At 39.4% G+C, this 25,441-nt stretch overlaps 1 protein-coding gene and 1 long non-coding RNA gene across 5 annotated transcripts in view; one reads left to right on the plus strand and one right to left on the minus strand.

Annotated features, from left to right (window-relative positions):
- kctd16b (potassium channel tetramerization domain containing 16b) overlaps window positions 1–25,441 on the plus strand; it is an 85,591-nt gene that overhangs the window by 34,155 nt on the left and 25,995 nt on the right. The gene's annotated exons all lie outside the window — the stretch shown is intronic.
- LOC148187261 (uncharacterized) overlaps window positions 5,365–25,441 on the minus strand; it is a 130,268-nt gene continuing 110,191 nt past the window's right edge. For all 4 annotated transcript variants that reach the window (XR_015778961.1, XR_015778962.1, XR_015778960.1 and 1 more), the window contains 2 exons: window positions 8,332–8,495; window positions 5,365–6,455 (listed from right to left, as the gene is read on the minus strand). This is a non-coding gene — a long non-coding RNA (uncharacterized LOC148187261). The remainder of the gene's footprint in view (window positions 6,456–8,331; window positions 8,496–25,441) is intronic.

A 25,441-nucleotide genomic window follows, 5' to 3' on the forward strand; every position in this document is an offset into this window, starting at 1 on the left:
TGGTCGTAGCCAAGACGGCTTCGGGGCCAAAGTCTAATTCCTGCACATTCAATAGCAATCTGATTAGAGCTCTAAATGGCTTTTCCGCTCAACCTCTTAGCGCTTTCACAGTTTCTCTCTCCCCCCAACACCCTATCTCAGTTCCTTTCACCGTCTCTCTTTTTTCTCTGTCTCCCTCACCCGCCTTCTATCTTTATAATTACCATTCGCCTCTCTATCTCTCTCCCTTTCTTTCCTTATCCCTCTCACTCTCTTACTACTACTATGCTGTCTCTAATACTGCTGCGCATCTTACTTCTTTTTTTCCTTCAGAATCTTTCAATTTCTTACCCTTGTCACTTCATCTCGCTCGCATTGTCTTCCTGTCCTCACTCCATTTCTCTCTTTCTCCAATTTTCTCCCCTCACTTTCATCTTTTTTTTCTCACCACCACTGCTACCTCGGTCTCGCTGGGTTTTTCTTTACCCGCACCAGTCAGAGTGGAGGCTGTTCTCCATTCATTTCCACTCACCCCATTAGCCCATTAGAAGCTGCAGCAAGATGTACATTATTCTGGTCTCAGAGGACAGCCTATCACTTTCACTATAGCCAGAGAGCCATAGAGAATGGCGTGTAGTCAAGGCGTGGGGCCCGGCACGCCTTGTTAGGTGTGTCTCAAGCTTGAACGATTAGCAATTACACTGTCTGGCTAAACTTCTTGGGAGTTGATGGAGTCAGCACTCTTGACCAATCAGATGTCAGAGTGAAACCGTCTCCCCCCCTGAGAGTGACTAAGCATTTGGTGTTGGATGTTATTGTGTTTTAAAGTAAAGGTCTAGGCCGACATCCAAGATCATGCAGGTGTTTTTTTTTGTTTGTTTTTAACTGTATTAAATGCATGGTTGTTTGAATAAATGTAGAGCTCGATCTTGCCAACCCTAATGTAATTCTCTAATGCACTGGTGCAAAACCACATTATGCCAAAGGTGAAGTAAGAAGCATCATCAGTGTTTCAATTTGCCTGTTTAGTGCTCCATCTGTATTACATTCCTTTCTGTGCCTCATGTATAAGCTGTACAACACTCCTCTCCCTCATTTGTCACTAAAGTACATTTCATAATGATGATTTGTAAAGCATTTCTGCTTCATCTAGCATTATGCAGATAGTAGCAAGGGAGGTGGCAGAGTGGTCACAGAGATGGAAATTGAAAGAGTCATATTCCTTTAATAATGATAATGTGATACCTTGCTGATCACCATTAGGAAGTTCTCTTTTCGCCAGTCGCCCCCCAGCAAGGTCAGAGCCTAAGGTATTTTACAGAGCACAGCTGGAGAGGTGCAGCCTTTAGACAATTGTAAGGCGTAAGTGTCCCGCTCAAGAAAATCTAAACAGCAGTGGCACATCCCGGGTGGAGAGACACCCTAATACAATTGCTACCCTCTTCAGCAAAAATAATTGGAGGCCATGGGAGGTCCGTTTTTAAAATAAAAATCATAATAAATAGATCACTCATTCTTTTTTCTGTAGATGCTTAAGTTTCATCACGTTGTACACTCGTATTGAGGTCATGGTGCTACGTTACCAGCGGTGAAAACATGCGTGATAGCGCCAGAGGAATAAATGATGATTCCATTAAAACACCTTGCAAAGAAAAAACTAAACAATGTACACAGTTCAAATGACTTATGGAGGGTTAAGGAGCATTTTGTTTATGATGTACAAATTTTAGGGATATTAAGCAATTGAAGATACTCCAAGAAATGACATCACATTAAGCAAAAATTCTAAAGCAGGCATCATGACAGACCATTTCTATTGCAGAGGTCAAAGGGTCAAGAGGCTATTCTGCGTTCACTTTTTTTGTAAGCATAAAGGTAGCATCTCGGGGTACTAAACAACGTAAGGCATCAAACCAAGTCAAAATAACTTCCAAGGAAGGGGGCTAAAAAATGCTCCAAAGCTAAATTTTGGCAGGGGAAAAACTGGCATGTTCATTTTCAAAGGGGTCCCTTGATCTCTCACCTAAAGACATTGAATGAAAATGGATTCTGGGAACCCATAAGTCTCTGCTAAAGGCTTGTTCACCGTAAATGTTTGTTCCTTACAATCAATGTACCCCTTTGCCTAACGTATAGCTACATTAAAACAAGATTTCTGTGAAACACAGTGTTAACTGCACTGATATTAGTCTAACACACGTCATTACCTGTAAAATAAGAAGCCAATGTATTTCACTGTGCGATTCCTTCACTCTTATATATGGAGAGTGAAGGAATTGCAATATATATATATATATATTATATACACATAATCACTGTAAGAATTGCTTTGCAGTGGCTTGAGCCATTGTTTGTCTATGGCAATTGTGATGTCGCCAAACCGCTTGGCAGCATTGCATAGCTTGTTGTAAACCACTCATTAGACAGACCCTAGCTTTACAATGCATCTTAAAAACGAGCACTGGCTGGGACTTTGAGCATTAATGTGTAAAAGCAATGTATGTGTGCCACACTTATCTTTGACAGACCTAAATCCATTCTTCTGCAAAACTATGCAAACCATGTCTGTTTGAATGGTGTTATGGTGTGTTTTGGTAGTTTTTTCTCTTGTTATTCCAGATTGTGGATCATAGAATACTGACAAGCAGAAGAGGCCTGGCTGTGATAATCACCATCGCTCTTCATCCCGACTTTAAACATCCACACCCTGCTGCCTTCTCTGGCCAGCTTAGCCTTGCTTAGCATCATCCCGCCACCACACAAATACACACACACACACACACACACACACAACCTCCTTTGATCCCTGCCCCTTTCTCCCTCTGCCTCTGTAACCTAAAGCTCTTCTGCACCCCTACAGCCCTTCAGCTCTCTGGCCTGTTACCCGGACAGCAAAGTGATGGATTTGTTTTCATCAGACCTTGTGACCTCGCCTCTGGCCATGCACTGGCTACACTGCCCAGACTGTGAATGACATTTAGCCCTCCAACCTCAACCCCCACCTCATCTCTGCAAGGACTATGGATGACCTTTAAACTCTCAATCACTGCCGGCATATTTACTCTGCTGATACAACACATACAGTATATAGGCAGAGCGGCAGGGGAGGGCAGAAATGAAGTGAAGAGAGGGTGGTAACTTACGAGGCAAGGGTTTATAAGCCAGGGCGAGTTCATGCTGTTCCATTGATCACTGTCAGCAGTTTGCTGAGATGATAGATTTAGACAGCTGAGCATCAACTGAAATGAAAACAAGGGTTGTAAAAGGGTTGTAAAATGCCTTGTAAAATGTTCAATGTCACATTTGTATGTTTAATACGAAGTAGATACAATGAAACGTTATGTTTCCTTATGTTTCAATTTGAAGTTTAGGCACAAAAACATCATGTTTTGGCTTACAAAAACCTACCTGGTTTGGTCACTACAAACACAGCTGGAAATGCACTCGTGTTGAAATGTACCCACTTTTGTTACTGCCAGGAAGACTGGGGTGAAGTCCTCTTAAAAAAATACTAGCTTATGTTTCCATTAACAAGGCAGGAAACATTTCCAGGTCTTGCTAAAAAAAAAGGATCTGCTTTTGTTGCTATAAACAAGACTAAAATGTACCAAACTATCATTAAAAATTACTTGCTTTGCTTTTGTCTCTACAAACACAGCCCAACTCTCTTTAAAAAAAAAAACAAAACAAAAGAAAACCCACTGCTTGACATGAAGCAGTGTCAGTCAACTGAGGAGCAGCCCTAATCTTAAGAGCCTTGTTCTTTCTTCATGAATCTGGCTTCCAAGGCTCCAAGACATTAAGTGAATTTGGACTTTATGCTGAAACTTAAACTTCACCCAGCGCTGGTTTCTCACAGTATTTATTGTCCAGCTGTGATGAATGGTCTTACGGAGGCACAAAAGTGTTGTCTGAGCATCTTCTCTTTAATCATCTTATTGTAGATGCAGATACAGCAGCATAGTTATTAATGGATGGGCCACACAGACATATTTCTGCAGCTATGAAACAAGAGGACCATGGCTGAAATTGGTTTCAGTTTCTTAGGTGGACAACCTGTGTGGTTTCTTAAGGGGTAATTCTGCTGATTGCACACATCAAAATTGATTTACCCAACACAGTTCTTACTACTCAGCATCCAAAAACTGTTGTATACTGTTTTTTTGTGGCTCTGGAGGGAGATTGATCAAGTCTTAGAGAATATTACTAGGCTTGTCTGGGTAAACTGCAAATTAATAACATAAATTCTGTATAACAAACAGGGGGTGATAAATTTGAAAGACACAAACTTTGACCATCTTTAACAACAAGATGCTTTTGAGTTGCATTTTGGGAAGTGTAGGAATTTGTGTTTTCATGAGCTTAACCCACACAGGAGACTAAGAGTCAGAATGTCTTATCTTCTGTTGAATCAGCTACTCTTTTTTTTTTAATCTATCTCTCAGGGCTCAAGTTAATGGAAATACATACTACTTGCTGATACACCATCTGATAGGTAATTGAACTTGAATTAAAACAATGACAAATATATGTGCGTTAATGAAGGTATATTACTAATGCAAAACATCTTAATTTTAATCAGATGGATGGAATAAGCAGTAGGTGCAAATTTAAGGATGTGCTCAAGTCAACATGACAGCACACCTTCCTCATCACTGAAAATATTATTCCAACATTTCTTAATCATTATACCTGCAGAAGTTTCATAATAGTGGTCATTTTTAGCATGCAGGGGACAAGGGGCATTTCAGTGGAGCAGAGCATTCAATTCCTATTACTGAATACCACTTCAGCTGAAAATACATCTGCCATTATGAAAAGTAAAATCAACCCACTAATATACAACTATAAACTAACACACATATGACATAACTTAACTGCAAACTAAAAACTACTCAGTCCAAATTAAGGCATGATGGGAAAGTGGGTGTTGCTACGATACTTATATAGGAGAAGGGATTATGACTGCAGTGAAAGAGTTGTTTTTGACAGGCTAAATGCCATATAAATAAAATATAAAATATAGAATGAAGCAAAACATTTAGTGAGACAACAACATGTTGTTAATTCTGGAAAAGATTCCGGCTATCTTTTGTTCATTAATTTTGACTAATGGGCTCTTCCATGCTGAGAAATGTTTGGCATCCTCTGGCATTTTTCATCAACCGAGCTGGTGACAAGGCACTACTACCTTACAGATATCTTAGTTGTAACAAGAATGTGCAAGATAAGCATTTTGTGTTTAATTCTAGAATATTTATTTATTTTGGGGAAACCCCACGATATATTGAAACTAGAAGCACAAGTTGGCCAACAGACTCAACAGTGACTACAAAACATATCTGTTGCTGGGTTGTTACTAAGGTTTGACCTACCTGCTGTGATAGTAAACTAGGTTTCATAACATATTTCATAACAAATCCTACTGATGTGACTGATTGTTTTCCAGTAATTACTTTTTATTTTGAGAGACAATTGCCCCTACAAATGAATACATTTTGATTATATATTATAGTTTGTTAGTAACAGTTGCATAATTGCAATATTACAAGAGAGGGTGTGCTTCAGTGTCATTTGTTAAAGCACACCCTCTTGTGTAATATTTCTTAATTGTGTACATTTTAAATTTGTGCAACATCTCAATGTGGTTTCAAAATTGATTGTTTAAAGAAAGCGGTGCAATACTATGAAACTGCAGTGGTTACACAGTGGATATTAAAAGACAAAACAACTTATTCTCACATAAAAGTATATGTTCCACTGTTAGGGATGTTGTAGTAACATGGTGTCCAAAGTACTTCTCAGGGTTTTCCCCTACACCATGTAGTTTCTACCAGTAGCAGGCATGCAAATTTTACATCCCTGCCCCCTGCAGCGACACAAGATGTGTGCTTTATCATGACAAGCCCTTAGACCCTCGCAATTGTTCTGCCATCACTTGAGCTGTCTTGTTGTCTTCTCCCATCTCTCACTCTCCCCTCTCTGTCTCGCTTTCTTGCTCTATGTTTCTGAGCTGCTGTATGACAAGTGCTCACCCCTCCTGCGTACTTTAGAGGTCCAGGCGAGCCATTGCAAAGATGCCCCCAAACAAATATTAGAGATGGATGTGTGGGTGCAGGGAGGAGGAAAAGAGGCTTCTTCAATTCCATTCCCTCTAGGTCTCCTCATATAGCAAAATACCAGCGCTAGAAATGTCAGACACACTCACTGCTCTCTCCGTCTGTCTTTGTGATTGTCTGGGTCTCTCTGCAGAGGCACATTCCCCACTCCTTTTTTTTCAGCTCCTGGTCTCCCGCTGTCCGCGGTTTTGACATGCACTGAGCTTGTTTAGGGCCAATGATAAGGAGGCTTGTCACTGATGTGTGGTCAAAGTGTTTCTCTGTGGAAGTTAGAGGTGGCTGTTTTGACGGCAGATAAGGTGGAAGGTGGGTGTCTGAATGCTAATGCATGCCAGAGGAGTCAGCAGCTCCTTTCATCTATGGAGAGCAGAGATGATGCACAGAAGGTGAGCTGAGGCATCTGGTATACAACACAGGGCAAGAACTTCAGGTGGTGTTGTTTATTCCGACACATCTTTCAACTGTTCTTTGACCTATTAATGTCTGCCTGTATGCTGCAACCAATATCTAAGTGTTTCAAACAATTACCGCATGCTGTGAGCACCCAAATAAAACACTGCTGTGTTTGTGTGCACATAAACATACATACATCTAAATGCATGTCTTTGTGTGCCACTGTGCATTACACACAAAGATAATCACTGTGAACAGTCACATTACTTTCTCTTTGTATTTTAGTCAGTTTCCCTATTTCCCTGTTACATTCCAAGCAAGGCAAGCCAATTACAAAGGCGCACTGTTCCAATTACGTAAACACTGATATCTAGCTTTGGTGGGGACAGCTGGTTGAATGCTGTTCTCGTTATGCTTAGCTGTTGCTTCATTTCGCTCCCCACTAATTGCATCCCAAGAAAACAGGAAATTAAGAAGGTCAAGTGCCTCCTAAAATAACCCCTAAGATTACGCCTCTCTCATTGGTAAGTCATTGGCAAAGGAGTAAGGAAGTGTCAAAACCAGGAGAACAGAAAGAGATAGTGAAAGAACCAATAAAGGGATATGACAAAAAGAAAGGGTAAGAGTTATTTAAAAATGTTTACTTTAGAAATGCATACGTTCATAATTTAATTAAGACATTGATGAATAATAAATCTATCAAGGTTAAAATGTAAATCTCGTGATTAAGTTGATGTATAAAGGGAAAAATGTACATACTTGCAAAAGTTATAGCTACTAAGGCATTAGTTCGCTGGTTGCTTACCTGTATTGCTGTGGCAGAACTAATGTTTTTTATCAGGTGTGCCACTACGGCCGACTTTGCTGTGAAACTGTGCACAGTGCAGTGCGGAGTGTGGTGTAGAGGATGTCTTGCTAGGCTCGCTTTTGTTTTTGGTTAATGTCTGAGGCTGAGTTGGACGGTTGGAGAGACGTTTAAATGACTTTTGAGGACTCTGGGAAACTCTTTTTGAGCTTCTGAATTGTGATGAGCTTAATTCTGAGTTTCTTATTTTTCCAATACAACTTTGTTATAATTGGGTCTAGGGGAGTCAACTGTGTGGGGGGTGGGATAAGTGGGATCATTGAAAAAAAGGTAGTTTGTTTTGGGCAGTATTGACATCTTGGTGATTGCTATTGTTCCAAATCATGTGTGGTAGATTAATTCATCTGATTGTGTCATCGCCAATTGTTTTGTTAAGTGTGTCGAAATTTAAGTTTGATAGTTCTGACATTTTTGGCAAGAGGGTAATCCCTAGGTATCTTATGGTGTCTTTGGGAGGAGTGATGGGTGATGGAAGGATTACAGGATCCCGGCTCTATTTTTGGAAGAATTCTATGCAGATGGCATTCTACTTAGAGAATCAACAAGACTAACTACAGGAAACCATGAATCTATTTACGAAAGTCTCTGAATACTCAAACTATTCAATCACCTGGACTTAATCAACACTATTACACCTTTGAAAAGAGCCAACATTATTGTAGTTTTTCATTGTGTTTAGCACATCGATGTATTCTCTGTTATCTTTATCCTTACAAAGAGTTTTAATGGCGCGACAAGAAGGGGATACTTCAGAGAGACAGGAATGCCCAATAAACGCCTGTTTTATAGAACTGACCTCTGTCTGTGTTGTTGTGAGAGGAGCTATAGGAATGAAAGGAGGAGCAAGGAAGACAGTGAGCTAAAACTGGGCAAAAAGTGAGAAAGACGGAGGGAGACACAAATGGAAAAAAAAGAACTGCATGTCTCATCGAGTCGCCCCAAGCAAACCTGCAGGTGTGACATCTGAACGCTTACCATTATCACTGCAACCCCACTTCCCCAGGTCCACTGATAGCTTCTTGAGGGCAGCATATTGGGGTCAAGGAGGATGTTGCACCAGCAGTGGAGGCTGTGTGTCTGCCGACGTACCCCAGGTGTGCCAGGCTAGACATGAGCTCAGGGTCGGGCTCTCGGCAGGGCTGTGGAGAGGTAAGCAAGAAGATGACTCAAGGGAGACAGGATCACAGTGGCAGGTTTTCTCAGTCTTACTCTGCCAGTTGATGGCCTCGCTCACACTGCACACACACACACACGCACACACACACACACACACACACACACACACACACACACACACACACACACAATCCCTGTACTTCTTTACTGCAGTAAAAACATCATTATAACCAGCAATAGTTTTCTCGCAAGAATCAATTTTCACGTTAAAGTCTGGTGACGGAATGGCTCATTCCATTTCCTAAATGTTCTCATCATTGATCCGGGTCTTGACCACTTTCTGATAAATGGCTTATTCTTGTAAGGTACACGCACAAACACACCCACACGCCCACACGCCCACACGCACACACACACACACACACACACACACACACACACAGATGGGGGTCCTATTTACCTTGTGTATTCAATATGACAAGGCAGTGAAAGTAAATCAATTCTAATGAAAAACAAGTCTCTAAAGCTGGAAGCATAGAGGCTTTGTTTCTGCATAACTGAGGTTGACAACGATAGTTAGGACCAGCAGTGCAACAGTAATGAGTTAGTAATTACTCGAAACTTGCTGGAAGTGTATTTTACAATAACCTTTTACACAGTTCACTATCTTGCTTTTTGAGAAACTTAACAGATTCCCTGTGAAATGCAGAGGGATTGTAAAAATCAAAAAAGTGTAGAGCTTGATAAAGACTGGCAATCTTTTTTCATAATTAGTCTCCTGTCAAAATGATTAAATGATGCCATAATGCTACACTGCTGATATGTGATAGCAGCTGCAGTTTAGTCTGAAAGTAGTCTGGTGCAATGGACTGCTTTGCTGCAATGACAGCAAAGAGACAAAAGACACAAAGTGGTTTAAATACCACTTAACTAAATAGGTTAGTGAAACACAGAAAAATCATGGTGCACATTACCCAGTGCAGTTCACTAGATTGTAATTGAGAGGTAGAGAGCAGTGTGATGAGAAAATTAGAATGGTAATTCCCTTCCTGCTTGAACTTGCATTAAAAGCTTCATTCCCACAATTAGTGCTGGTACATCCAATTTCCCGGATTTAAGGACCCACCATGCCCTCACCTGTGGAGGCGAATAACACGAAAAGCTAGAAAATTAAAAACTTAATTTAAGGTCTGCTTGGTAGGCTTTTTCCAGTGACTTTAACAGTCATAGACACTTAAGTAGCATTTATACTTATGCAGTAAACAACACTCTACCTAAAGTGTAGGCTCTACGTATGCATGTACCCACCACCTTAGTCTGACATTCACCTTCACAGAAATGTAACAAGTACTACTACTACTGCAGCAATGTAGATCTTCTGTTTATTTAAGTAATCTGAAAGCCATTTCCCTCAGTGGAAACAAAGCTTTGATTTACTTTTATTTCATAGATAAGAAACAATAAATTGTGGAGACAATGAAGCCCCCATAACTGAATATTTTAAGTCTGCTATCTGGTAGGTCAGTTTATGCAATTTAAAATGCCATAGGTTTGGGCTAATAATGTCAGCATATTTTGTATGTGGAGAAACGTGTCCAGTGTAAGAAAATTGTTTTGTTGATGAACCTTATGAGTTTAAATGGAGCTGAATGTTGTAATGTAACCTTTGTTAAATGTTGCTGTTGTTCCCCGCTTTGTATGAGTAGAGGAAAACTCTGTTAGCCACTTTGGTAATTTAAGCTGTAAATGTTAAGTAAAATGTCAACTTTATAAAGAATGTCACAGAAACCCCACAGCCAACTGCTGCTTTGGGGGTGTAACTGCAGAGCAACACAGAGACAACACCTCACAAGTATAAATGCTCCTAAAGTCATAGGTTGTTTCCATAGGTTATGGCGTTGACTCTACACAGAGCCTACGCCATAGTCAAAGCCTATGACTACAACTATAAATCAGCTTATAGGAACTCCCATCTGCTGATGCAGGTCATTATTGTTGTTACAGATACGTTCAATACATTATTCTTCTGCTTATGTTGATATTTTGCAAACATTTCTGTCATTTTTTTAAATGTCACCTGCATTTAGAATCTTGATTCCCACAGGTTTGGCATTTAATTTATTTTGCATATTGCAACTGCATATTCGCTTATTTTCTGATTATACTATACTATATTCTAGAAGTTGACTTATAGTTCACTTTTGAGTGGTGTCCAATAGTGGCAGGCAATCACAAGGACTGTGAGACAATCAAGGGTTTCAGTCAATCATATTAAAATCAAAAAATTGGTGACCTGCTCTGGATCTGTCTGTAGCTCCCTGCAATCCTGAATTGGATAAGGTGGTATAGACAATGGAAATGAATACATCATGCCAAGAGCGACAAGAATGAGATGCAGAGGTCAGTTGAAAATGATAACCTTTTTACAGTCTTCTTATAAATCAGAAATGTATACTGAATGCATTATATGACTTAGGACTTTCTGCCAAGGGACCTTGTATGCAGAAATGCAACTACACCGTTACCTACAAAAGAAAAAATAGATGACTGTAATAATACTCCCGGTCTTCAAATTGCTTCACTATTGTGCTATGGTCAGTTTGATGTGGCCAATGCGGTGAGATGACAAAGGGGATGACCACTAACATCAGCTAATACTTCTGTGGGTGAAGAGGATGTGTTGAAGTCAGTGTCTGAGGACTGAATTGCCATTTGCAGCAACACCAATAGTGTGTGTGTGTGTGTGCATGAGTGCATGCATGTTTGTGTGCGTGTGTGTGTGTGTGTGTGTGCGTGCGTGCGTGTGTGTGTGCGTGCATGCGTGCGTGCGTGCGTGTGTGTGTGTGTGTATGAATGACCGCAGGAAAGATTGCATGAATCCCTGTACTGTACCGGCTTCTGTAGTAAAAATACTGCACCACACAGTAGAGTGAACTGTGGCTCAAATCACAGAGCTGACAGCCGGGTGAGGCACATGAATACACAGTGCATCTAAATGGAAAATACCTTGAGCAATTTAAACTAGTGCCAGTGTGTTTCCACAAACACAATATCTGTGCTCTGCCTCTAAGCCACTTCCTCTGTAAATGAACAATTTCAATGGTGTGTTAAAGTCTGTGTGGGGATTTCTCCCGCACTCTTTTTCTTTTTTCCTTATTTCCATTTTTTCCCTCCCATTTGCTGGATCCTTTTTTCTACATCTGTTTCCCTATTTTCTCTTGTCCACTCCCTTTCTCTCTCTGCCTCTTACTGTTTTGTATGAATATAAAAACCTTTCTTCCTCTCCCTCCCGCCTGCTCTCAGGCCTCTGTATAGCTGCTGAAGTGAACCAAGCATTATTTGCATTCTTAATGAGCGCTCTTTGAAAGGCACTCTGCTGTAACAGCACAGGCTGGGGCAATAAAAAAATACAATATAAACAAAAACATACATAGCTTGCTCTTTTTGAAAAGTCCTTGGTAATGAGTCACTCTGGTTGGGGGGTGGGCAGTGCCTGGATGCTCCAATTAATAACTGTCTTTCAATCATTTGTTCGATTAGCGCATGGAGAATAATCTCATCTCTTGTTCAAATTATAGCCTCCAAACTCCTCTTTTACATCAAAATACTGTGTGATAAACAGAGCTGCAGAGGCCTGAAGACTGATACCACTAGCTTACAAGATGCAAGATGCAAAATGTTCACATTGTCCCAAGGGAAACTCAGTTTTCAAGCCTCGCAAAGAAAACAGTGTGAGTCATACGCAGCATAGAGCAGACAACAGTACACCACGCTGAGTGGTAAACAACATTCTAAGATTTCGGTTTAGTAATGCCAGCTCTCTTCTAAGCTTATTTTACAGGATTATTCCAGACATGGTGAATGTTAAGCACTGTCTCCTTATGAATTTCTTGAATATTTTCTGGTAAACTTCAATGATTTTATACATGTCCTACATTTTATTTATATTATATGCACACAAAAAGGGTGTTATAGCAGTTAAAGGCAGGCTTAACTGCCACGAAATTCCATTAAGATGAGATCCAATTGATGTTTTCATCTACTGTACACGACAAGGCATGAAACCTGCTTACTAAGCACCAGCTTCTAACACATTTTACTGGAACTTAACTACATGACAATTTGGCTAATTACCATTAGTTTGACTTTACAAGGCTCTTTTACTTCTGTAAGACAGACATGATTGTGATAGACAGCTACATAGTTAATAAGTTAATAAATGCTATCTTGGCAGAATCCAATCTTCACTTTATTTGAAAATGTTAACTTCTTGAATAAGTTCTGTAGAGGGTAAGAATTGGATTTGGGCAGCCAAACCATCATAGAGATTAATTTAAGGTTTCATTCATGATGAAATACAAAGACTTTTGCTTAAAATGAAAGCTGCTCTAATCAATATTTTATATTAACAATGGTTCTAATGACTCTTAGAGAATTATAACCTAACTCAGCTCCACACATGGTTGTGCAGATGTCTTTTTTTTTGTTTTTGCATTTTTTCCAGGTAATCAGGTAATCGTTTTGGCTTTATGGCCTGCAGCTTTACCTTTCTGGTTTATTCTAAACACTCTCATTAGCATTGTTACCAGATGCAGTTGGCAGCTGTTGCAGTAAAAACATTCTAAAAACCCACATGCCCTGTTACATGCCCTGCATAAAAAACAAAGAGTCAAAGTTAGCAGCTAAGTGGTGAAACCAGAGTTAAATGGAGATTGAATACTATACTTAAATTCGTCAGATGGCATGGCCATGCAGCAATCTCCAGGGCTGAAAAATAAATGCAGAAAAATGCCAAAAACCATAGCTCCTCCAATAGCCACTTCAGGTTGGCTACCGATCCCTGTAGACCTCCATGTCATCATGCCAAAATAAACATGTTTTAAAGTTGGTACAGCAAACATTTCTGGTCTATAACTAATTTTTGCATTCATAAAAACTATACAGGGGGGTTAATCTTTACATCATTCACCTTTTAAAATAATATAAATGCTTAAAGCTATGCACAATTAAAGGCAGGGCCACATTTTTAGTGACAGACTGTCTGCGAGGCCTTGCAATGAGTCAGCTCCATCCCATTGTCCACATACAGTCACTTCTGGCTCCAAAAAACATGATAGTGATGGCTTAAATGCCAAACTTTAAGCTCCAAATGGGAGTTCACAAACCAATGGGTTTATACAGCCTATGGGTTAGACATCCACACCCAAATGAATGTTACTCAGTATCTGTTGGATGTTTTAAAGGAGTTGCTGTCTGCTAACAAGTTTGCTTCACAACGTGACAGTATGTCAATGTTGTTTACAACGTGTTTATTGTGACCAAAATAATCTGCTATTGCAGGTTTAAGACATTTCAGGAAATCCAATCTAATTCAATATTGTTCTGATGGCAAAGCTTTTTCATATTTACCCTTAGTTGAGGACTTTCTGAATGATTGCATTGCATCTTTAAGCATTAGTAGTTCAAATAAGTGTTTGTCATCTCCTTTATGGGTTAGCTGTGATATTGTACATAGATTTTCAGCCTGAATTTTGTGTTATTCAGAAAATGAGTGACAGCAAACTGCATGTAGAGGTATAATCTTCTCTGGTAATGACACCAGTGAGGCTGTTCAGTAGGAAAAAACACACCCATCAAACATTTAAATTGTGCTGGCAAGATGGGGTATATCAAACAGTCTCACATTTTATCATCACTCTCCTGCACAAATTCATTTTTCACTCCATTTCCCAGAGCCCATCCAACCAGGAAGAAAGCCTTGACCTCCTCTACCTGTAATAAATCAGGACTGGGTACTGTACTGTATCCGCTCAAACATTTTATGCATTCTAATGAGGTCCAAAATGTGAAATAAAACTTCCTCTTTTAATGACTTTTTGTTTTGAAGTGATTGTTCCTGGGAAAAAGACCTGTTCCTTTTTCATTGTTTTCCAACTCTGCAAAGCAGAAATATGCTAGTGAGAGGGAAGGGAATTGTCCTGCTGCAATTTGTCTATTTCTGTCACCATGCATAATTTAAAACACAGGGCTATTTTAGGGGCATTGTGCGGGCTGGCAAGAGTGCGGGCGGAGTGTGAGCCAAGTGAATCTGAGTACAAGACTAATGATGGTAATGGCCGCAATTATATATATATGGCCGCACTCTCATTTGGCTCACAAAATCACTCCCTTTTCCATCTCTCCCCCAGCTTTATCTCTACCTCACTTTGAAAGACAGCCACCTCATCTACCCCTGCCCTCTTTTTTTCCCCATTTCTCACTTTCTCTACATCTCTTTTAGTCGGTTTTACCATCACCGTGTCTGTGCAGACAGGTGAGGAGAGAAGGCTCTAAGTCGTCTCAGTTCTGCTAACCTATCTATAGCCGCAGTGACACTGCTGTTGCAGTGACAAAAATCCCAGAGTGCGTGACACCAATCAGAAAGAAGCTGCAATGTCATCAACCGTCACCTGGCTCACTCTTTGACATATTTAGTGCGCTTGTTACAAAGTTTTATAAAGCACTCTCTGGAGACATGAACATTTTCAAATTGTCATAGCCGTTTCAAGAAAAGTTTTATTACGTTTTAGAGGAGTTTAGAGAAGGACTTCAAAACTACACTTGACAGGATTTGTGTGGAAATATAAAGACATCTTATGAAGAAAAACATACCATCTACCCTTAGACTAATGTCATATCTGTCTGGAAAGAATTAAGTTGTTTGTTATAGTCATCTCCACTCTTAAAGCTAAAGTTGGTGAATTTCAATAAATAAATACATTTGCTGAAATTATCTCTATAGTCAGTATATGAAAAAAACCCCACATTTTTCTGCTTGCTATATCTCCTTGTAGTGCTTCTAATAGCCATACTACACAGAATTAAAAATAACCAATTAAACTCTCTTACACAATTGTCTTTCATGCCAATCATGGCTTGTGAACTGCAGTCAGACTGTCACATGAGGCAGAAATGATCAAATATGTAACAAGATTTCCTTAATGCTTTGTCTTTTTCTTGCCTTAAATGTTTTCAGAGACATATTTTAATGTACTGTTCAGCTTTTGAATGAGAAATTAAGTTTGCTTGGTAGTTCAGTTGGCTATTTCCAACATGATAGCCAGGTCACAAACTTTCTTATTTTACAGCTAAACAGTACACTAAAATATGTTTCTGAAAACAGCTTAGGTGACAGATAATGCAGTAGCAGAGTCTTGATTCATATTTTATCAGTCCTGTTCAGTCTGGCAGTTTGACCACAGTTCACAAGTGACTGACATGATTGACAGCTACCTTAGAGACTCGACTCTGATTGGTTGTTTTTGGTATACTACGGTTGAGTGAATAGGGAAAGCAATCAGAACAGTAGGATGATGTAATAGGATGAGTGAGATGATGTTTTTTTCTGTCTCATGGAATTCTTTCAGAATACAGTGACAGTTTCAGCAAATATGACAAAAAGTCATGTTGTTGTGTTCTGCTGCAGCTCAACTCTGGTAACCAAAGTCTTTTAAATAACTTTGATTTCTCACATTGCCTTTCTGGCTTTCCTTCTTCATTCTACCTTTCCATTTCCCTTTTCATTACAGTAATTATTTATATGTAGTTTAAATATTTAAAACTGTCATGTACATTCATTCCAGTACACCTCCACACTCATTAACAGATTATAACACTGCATGTGCTCTTTACATTGACCTAGTTTTATGAGCAGGCTATACAGCACAAGCTATGAAACTTTCATGTCTGGCCCTCTAATGCTGTTCAGCATTCAGATTTTTCTGAGGAAGGCTTTAACTCAGCACTGATGCTAACAGCACGGGTGTCACATTATGTTCTGGGGGAGGCAAATTCTCTTTTCACACACACACACACACACACACACACACACACACACACACACACACACACGTTCATATTTCTCTCTCTCCCCTTCAGTAGGCATCACATGCTGGTCAGGTTGACATGATTTATAGGGTTCTTTCTGGATAAATAATCCATTGCAGTACCGGGGAAATCAGGAATAGGTGATGCATAGGCGTACAAGAGTAATGGAGAGGAGTGGGAATGGGGCAGCGTCGAAATGTGCGAAGAGAGTGGAGGCGGAGATGAAGGTTAAGCTAAGGAGAGCAGAGAGACACTTAATGAGGTTTTAGGTTCACTTTTTAAAAGCAGTTTGTCTGTCAGCCTGTTATGTATGCATTACATTCCAGAGAACCAACAACACAACCTGACATGCAATTAGGTTGCTTTTAGAGGGTTTTGTATTGGTTATCTTTCACAACCCTTAGAGTATTACTTTCAAACTAACAATTGTTGTGAAACAGCTTTAGTAGCTGTTGGATTGAGTTTTAAATGTTACTACACAGGTGTCTCTCCAAATACAATTAATGCCAAGCTGCTGGGAATTGTTTTAACTTCTGCATAATGTTGTTTGGGTCCACAGTCTGATTTCAATACACAAAAGTGGAACGCCATCTTCCTATAAATGGTGTTTTTTTCTAGAGGTTTAAAGAGAGGGAGGATGGGTGGAGTTGTTTTTAATAGAACCGTGTGTGCATCTGCATGACTGCTGCAGTTCACAAATGTTCAATGTGGAAAATATGCCTGAGTCTTAACAATTTGCAAAACAGCACCAAGTGCAGGGCTAATGCCTTTGTTAAGCTCTTCTTCTTTTAAACAGTTCTTCAAAATATACATTGTAGTTTGTTTTTACTTTGCTTTGTTCTGCTCCGTTTTGACTTAAAATGGAAACAGTGTAACAAGTTGACAATTCTGTCTCATATCAGGCAAGTAAAATACTTCAAAGAGAGATCTTACAAAAAGGAATTTGGGCTTCTAGGGCCTCTGGAAATTTTGCAGAATCCCTACCAGTTTTTCTGCATGACATTCATAATAGTCTCAGCAGATGGGATGTGAAGATGACAGAGGAAAAAAAGCTGTTGAACAAATGAGCAAGGCTGTGAATGAAGTGGCATGATAATCATGAAGATGTGCTTTGAAGCAGAAAGTAAAGGTAAGGATGTACAGTGAAGTGTTGGAAGCGAAATGAGAAGCAGAAAGGAAGAAGTGTAATAAACAGATACTATGTGCCGACTCCAGAATGATCTATTTATAGAATACGTTACATAAGTCACATATCTGGATCATGAGTTTTCATCTGCAAAATAAATTTCACTGTATGAAGTTTAAAGTTACACACAACTAGTACCCAATCTTAAAAAAAAGTGTAGTTATGAAAAAAACCCAACACACAGTAGGATGAGTTTGAACACAACACAAGATACAATGTGTCAGTCATGAAGCACTCATCCAAAACATGTACACAAGATATTTTTAGTTTCACATAAATATATTAGAAGTACTACTGGTATTTGCATGTACTATATATCTATTCACTTCCATTGGGAAGCTGCAGTTGTTTGGGCTTTGTGCATCAATTATGCATGTTACGAGGGTGTTTGCGAAGCATTTATGCAAATGAGACTCATGTGAGCATCTGGCTAGTTCAAAGGTAGCAAAGGTGAAGGTAATTGAAGCTATGGCAGAGAATAGAGGGTGATAGGAATGAGGGAGATTGAGGCCACTTGGTTTTGTTGATGCTAAGTATCTGATGAAAAGGCAGCGGTTGTGGGGGAGAAAAATGGAAAGCTGCCACATGCAGTTTTATATTTCTCTGAAGTAAGCACTGTGTCCATGTCTTGGATGTCAAATTGAACCTTTGAACTTTTCAGGAATTTGAATTGCAAATGAACCTAATGTAATGCTAGATAGGACGCATAGGTCATATAGTCATCATCATCAACAACAATAATAACAACAAAAATATATTTGCATTTGCAGGTCCATGCTTAAAGGTGATGTTATTATCTTGTTGTGTCCTGGAAGAAATATTCCATCACACTAACTAAAAAGGTCAGGATGACTCAAAAAGCTTTACTGCAGACTTGCATGCAACCAACCAAAGAAACCAGAGCTCTGATGCACGATGTGCCTGTAATTGTTCTGCTCGCTTTGAGCAAAGAGAAGAAATGTGTGAATGTTTTTCCATCTAGGCCAGCTGGATGTGTGTGGGAAGGAAACTAATTGTGCCAAAAGTAAATTTCAAATAAAAAAGTAAATTCATGGCCAACTTTAGAGAAGGCAATAAAACAAAGCATTTTTGATAAGTAAATAGGAATGTATAAAAATAGTATCAATGACTGATTTGTCATACCATTATTCTAAGCTGTCTTGGCTGGGACCAGTAACTTCTTGGAATCTCCCAGTAACATCATGATGGTGAAATAAAAGGGATAAAAGTTACTCAAAGAGGAAACAGACTTCATGTTGTGTTTTACAAAAACAATCAAACCATTCATCTTATGTTGATGTTAACTAGCTGAGTATCGATATATAGCTGTAAAATGTTGCTTGTCTCTGTGATGGGACTCAATTTTAAAATCAACAGAGCTGCAGAAAATATTCTGAGCTCTGTAATCAATTAATAGGCAGAATATTCCTGGCAACACTGGCTACAAAAATACCAAGAAGAGTGCTGAGTTATTTAAATCATCTAAAGCTCCTTTTATCCACCGTTTGATTGTCAGGCTGCAGAAACACAAGGACATTCACATCTGTAGTCAGTCAGCAGAAGACAGTTTATTGCCGAATCAATTGACAGATCTTGTGATCAGATGAGGTTCATCATTTTGTAATTGTTATATTCCATCTAGATTAGCCTAATTATCATTAGCAATCCAGCACATCTCATCTCCATTCATGGTTAGAGGCTGAATCTGTATCCCTGTGGGTCCAACTGTTCGATGTGAATACCCTCTTCCTCGTCTCATCAGCAACTGTGTGCACCTTTCAGATTGAATGTGCAGGAATTATATAAGGCGCTTGTCGTTAAATGTGGCCATCCCTCCGTTTTCACAGTCCTTGCAGGGACCCTAAATGTCTTTGTTATAGTCAGCAGAAGAAATTGTCCAACATTTGCCGCCACTTCTTCGGGGAGCCCAATCAGAGTGGTTTGGGTGTCTTATAGTCTCTCATTACAGTGATGGAAGACTGGATCAATCTCTCTATCCCTGAGATCATTATCCAGTCATTCAGATTCCAGTGCTGCTTCCAGACAGCCTCTTGCTAACAGACGTGTGTAACTCATCTCACCTCTGAAACTTCAGTTGCATCATCACGCCTCACAAAGTCATTTGGTCAGATTAGTACTTCTCAAACGAGCCTGGTCATGCATATATCTAAGGACGGCCTTTGAAGAAAGCTGTTGTGTAATATCCAAATTGATATGCAGCCCCGTTAACTGGACTTTGGCAACAGTTGTTGCAGAGATGTGAGAGGCGGATAAGATTTATGATTTCTTCTGTTCAGAAAGCATTCTGAAGTGTACATCAGTCATTCATTTATTCATGCTTCCTCCTGAAAAAAAAAAAAAACGCAAAATAAAACAAAACTACACAGTACATTACAGCTCACAACAGCTCACAACCAGTGCGCACCAATACTAAATGTGAATTCGATTCCTGACTGGTTTACCTGACCTGTGCACCAAATTGGAGCTGTTATTGGAGTAAGGCAGTAGTAATGCATCACTAGGAAGCAATGACATGTCGACAGAGAGCATCGGAGCGTGTTAACGTCAAACTGAAACCACCCACACTGACCAAGCAAGTACAAGACAGAAGAGAAAAGTCAGGGAAACAAAATGTGGTCCAGTAGGGATGTAATTCGTCCTTGTTGTTCTTTTATCTCCCCTTCAGGAGAATCCGGTGTTCTCTCTGATATTCGGCCCACAGTGTTCTTCACATGAACACAAGAGTGGAGTGTGTTTGAGAGTCCTCTGTGATTGTCTGTTCTGCTTTATCTGACCCACAATCCCCAGTGTGTACACATGGATGCACTCTCTCTCTCTCTCTCTCTCCCTCTGTATCTCTATCTATCTATCTATCTCTCGATTGATTGCTGTAATCAAACAGTGCGCTGCAGCCAGGTCGCACAAGAGTGCTGCGCTATTTTCCACTTCTCCAACCCATGCTGGGTGGAATACTCCCATTTTCTGCACAACCAGGTCACAAAGCAAAAGAGGTCAAAGGTAAGAGGGGAAACAAAAGTCGCTTGCAAAAGCATCATTGTGGACAAAAAAGAAAGAACGGCACTCTCTGAAGTAAGAGTTGGACAGATATGCTGTGATAGACTTTATGTGGGTGGAAAGAAAAGGTAAACTGTGAAAACGATTAGGCCTCGCTGTGTGTTTATTTTATTCCTTTGCATAATGTGGCGCTCTGTGAAAGAGAAAAAATTCCTTCCTGGCACGAGGAGAGACAAGTGACAGTAAGTGCACACAGGTTAATCGGTTGGCAGAGAGACAAGCTGGCAGACAGGCAACAGATAGGACGTTGGAGCAGAAGAGGTGCTTGACGGAAGGAGACAGACAAAGGCTACATTCAGCCTGCAGACCTTCAGGCTCAGGTTAGACTCAAGCTCACGGCTGATGCTTTTGGAAGACTGTTTGTGCCTCTGATCTGTGATGCAACCCGTATCTAATATGAAGAGGCAAGTAAACAAGAAATGAGTCAAAATAACAAAACTTCACACATCGACTGTTGTACTCTTCTCGCTCAGTGGTGGGTGCCATGAGCGAGTTTCCTATACACCTGTTTTTATGTACTTTTTCCATTTGTCTATACAAATCCTAACGCTAAAGCAAGGTGAAAAAAAAACACCATAATATTTAAAAAAAAAAAAAAAAAAAAGAAAGAGCTTATTTCTCACTTGGCTCTGGTGGGAAAGTTGGCGTATCAATAAAAGGAAGCCTAAAGAAATAAAAATAGCAGCAGATGGTAACCTCATGTTACATACAGACAGAGGAAGCAAACTGCAGTAATTAATAAAAGGTAACAGATGGAAAGCACCAATGACATGCCATGATCTACTGTATATATTACAAAGAATAACATGTAGAGGCATTTTATATGTTCTGACCTCTTTTGAATGCTGAGGCAAACATATTGATTTTCAATGTTTGTGCAACAACTGCCAAAGGTATTTTCTTTCATGTGTGCAAACTGCAAGTCAAAGAATTTTCTGGATTCACTCAAAGCTTTTTTAAAATTATTTTCCATTATTTCATTTTACAATTGGGACTGCAAACAAGCGGAAACGCAGCTGTCAAAATATCATCTTTTAAAGTTGCTATGACAAATTAGCAAACAGTTGTCTACACGTCCAGCAGACACAAAGTAACATCACCATTCATTTGGAGTCACGTTTCTAGGCATCTAATGATTAAGTCCAAATTCCTTTTAGCGCCTGAGAGAAATATCTGGCTTATAAATAAACAAATAGAAAAAAAGTAAAGCCAAAAGTAATTTTATAATATAACTTTCAATATGTAATTATGATGACTATAACTATTACTAAATCTTCCTTTTTTTAATTTGTGTCATCAAGTGCCATTATTCCTATGTTTTTGAAAGAAATCACACCTATTTGTTTAGTGTTCAAATGCAGGTGAAAGGCATCTGAAGGCAGCACAAGAAAGTTATGTTGCTCCAGGTTTCAAAGAGATAATGTCTTGTAAAACTGACAAGTTCTTACATGAGTGTCTGAATAAATCTTTTATTAATGTCTTACAGAGTATTTCTGTATGATTGACAGGCTAGTAGAAATAAAGAAGAAAAGGAGACAGACAGAAAGAGACATGATTCTTTTAAGTACATGCAGACGACTGCATTTACTTAAGTCTGTGGCACTAAATTATCTGTTGCACTAATGGAGAAATGTGCTACCTTTTATATGTGCCTATGTTTTTGAGTGAATATTATTTAGATTTTTAGTGCGCTGTCTGACACCTTTCCCCTGTGTCCTTCACAGAAAGTAGTGGTTGTTTGATCTTGGGAAACGATTACAGGAATCTGCGTCTTTGTGAGTGTGTTTGTGTGTGCAAACAAGGACGGAGAGAGCAGCAGCAGCAGCAGAGTTGAAGGGAGAGGCAGAGCAAGAGTGTGCGATCCTGGCGCAGAACAGTCAGAAAACAAAGAAATGAAACATCATAAGACCCCGTAAGGACGAGATGAGGAAATGAGAGATAATAAAGGAAGAAAAGAGAGAAATGAGAGCACAGACAGAAAAAGTATGAGTCAGAGCAGAACTGAGAAAACAAGAGAGAGGCAGCGAGATGGAGGAGTGAGAGGTACACGGAGAAATGTGTGTGTGCGAGTGTGTGTGAGACTGAGTGGAGGCAAGATTAGGGAGGCAATATCAGACTGTCCATCAATGTCACAGCGCTTGTGTCCTCTGTAAGCCATTTCATCCATCAGCCTGGAAGGCCCGGCTGTGCGTAGATGCCAGTCCCTGCCTGTTTACCTATTCCACATCGAGACACTCCAATCCCTTTCTCTAATACTGGTTCTAGATTATAGGGCTTTCTGGAATCATACCACAGATGCTATTACTGATAAAGTACTGAACAGTCTAAAATTACAATATTTTGGAATAAAGAAAACCAAATATGTAGTGTTGACTACAGAATGTTATAGAAAGACAACAGCTTGGAGCTCCTGCCTGACAAACAACAGCTCATGCTACCTTTCCTTCCCAATACTGATTCCAATACTTAAACTTGCCTATTGGCTGATACTGAGCACTGGTCCAATACCATACCATCAAGGGATGTCGATCAATCTCGATCTGAGTTATTTAATATTGAGTATCTGCTGATACCAAGTCCCGATCCAATACTGGATATTACAGCAGCACAATGCACACTTCAAGTACTTAAAAAAAATATTAAAATCAATCCAGTGTGTATGCTTGACAGGTTAATAGCTCTGCAATGCAATGCAATGCTCTTATCTCAATTCCACTTGGCGCTAAATTACACTTTTGAACAAAATAAATGAAGTAAAATGAATCTTGAGAAATTGCTCTTCGACACACTAAGTGAAGCTTTGTAATAAAAGTGCAAAACACGATAAATGAGTAATAAAATCACACTTCCACTTTAAAGTAGCATTATAGCTGCAATTCCTGTCACAACGAATAACAAGGGATCACAATCCTGCTTATTAGAGCATTATAGTATAAGTAAATCACTAAAAAATGAACAAAAATTAAATTCCACTTAAAGTGTTGTAGCAGCTTAAGTTGAACATTTAAAAAAATCAATTTATTTGAACATTTAAAAAAATCAATTTATTGGGGTAGCATTAAATGGTAGTCTATATGCAAAGTTAGGCTAAAGAAGCCTTGACTTCAGTTCACCTCACATGAGACAACAATCTCCTCTCACTCTTGCATTATGAATGATCATTTAGACTGTCAAATAATCAAATCTTGAGTGCCTAATGTACATAACACAATGTTTAAAGCTGATTCTACAGTATACATGTCTACTCACAGCCCAGCTCAACATTTATCACTGTTGAGTTTTGACAAGGCGATTAGAGCTCAATTAACACAAGCTTTAATGACCGAACATCACATTCTGTCAGCGTTCTCTTAACACTGATGCTAATAAAAAATCTGAAGGGCTACAAAAATCCCTCGTGTCCTGCTGTCTAAAAGTGACATTGCTTTGAAAATGGAGTAAGGGCTTTTGTAGGTTACAAGTGCTACAGAGTGAGTCGGGGCTGATCCAGCTGCTGTGATTAACCCCCCCACCCTCCCTCCTTAATACAGAAGTACTGGCTCAGTATCAGTGTAATGATATCTGTTTCCATACACAATATGTAAATATCTTCTGCTCTGCCAGATAAGTTTTGACAGAGAGCCTGTCGAGCACGAGGAGAGACTACCTAAGGGGCCCTTTGAGGCCGTTTTGCACGCTGTATTTTAATTGGTTTGGAGAACAGTAAGAGCTTTTCAGGAATATTCACAGATTACCAGGCTGAAACTCAGAAAATGTCCTAATTAAAAGACAACATGCGAGCAGGAGTTTTAGCAGTCTGTTCCAAATAGAGGAGACACTATTCTTAGCTTGCAGAGATGTTATGCAGGGTTCAAATGTAATTCTGGTAGTAAGAAAAAGTCAATACCCATAACACTGGATAAATCAGCTTATTTTACAGTACTTGTTGTGTCCTGTCTGTTCATCATGCTGTTTTGAAAGCAGGGAAGCATGTAAATTCTTTCACCTCTGGCTTGTTTGTTTTGTCAGCATATGGAGCACAATCTGTAATGAAGGATTGGCGCTGTTTTATACCAGAAGACTGACTGACAAAATCTCATGTTAAGTAAATAGGGAGCGGAAAAACTAAATTTAGTTTCTTATTTCAGGGTGCGGCAGATCAGGATTGTCCATCTCCATTCCTTTTTATGTTATTTCCGACATTCAAATGCATTTTTTTTTCAGATTCAGTCACATGAAGGTACTCATCGATAATGACCATATGATAAAACCATTTTAATAAACTTCTCCTTTACTCTCATCCATCATTTACTTCTTTTTTGTTTACTGGTATTTGGCAGACCATGACAGAGCTTTAAGAAGTTCTGCCCTGCGTTAGAAATCACTGATTGTCACCATTTTTCTGGCTTCGCTTCGGAGAATAATCTGGTGGGACCGTTCACTGCAGGCTTCAAATAAGATTTCAACCCTACATAATTCTACATGGGGGAATTTATTCATTTTCTGCTTTGTATGCATGCACATATTCGAGACGCTCAGACGTGACAATGGTCCAAGAAGTGCAGTCTATTCACACAATTTGGAATGAAGGTGCCTTTATTCAAATGGCATGTGTAAAGTGTCGCATTGCAAAGAAAGACGGATAAATGTTTGCTCACAGGGAGGTGCTATACGCCGAGTGTTTTTATTTGCCTCTAAGTGAATGTAAGCTGTATGATGATGGCAATGATGTTTATGATGATTAGAATAATTTCCTTATTATAAGCTGAAAAGAAGCCAAAACTATGAACAATTCTGAAAGCAGCACAATTTTTTTAAATTCTTTGACTCAGTCTTTTCAGTTTGTCTCCATCTCTGGTGGCT

The sequence above is a fragment of the Plectropomus leopardus genome, chromosome 15, assembly GCF_026936395.1.
Source record: "Plectropomus leopardus strain MGB_pleo_1.0 chromosome 15, ASM2693639v1, whole genome shotgun sequence".
Classification (NCBI taxonomy): Eukaryota; Metazoa; Chordata; class Actinopteri; order Perciformes; family Serranidae; genus Plectropomus; species Plectropomus leopardus.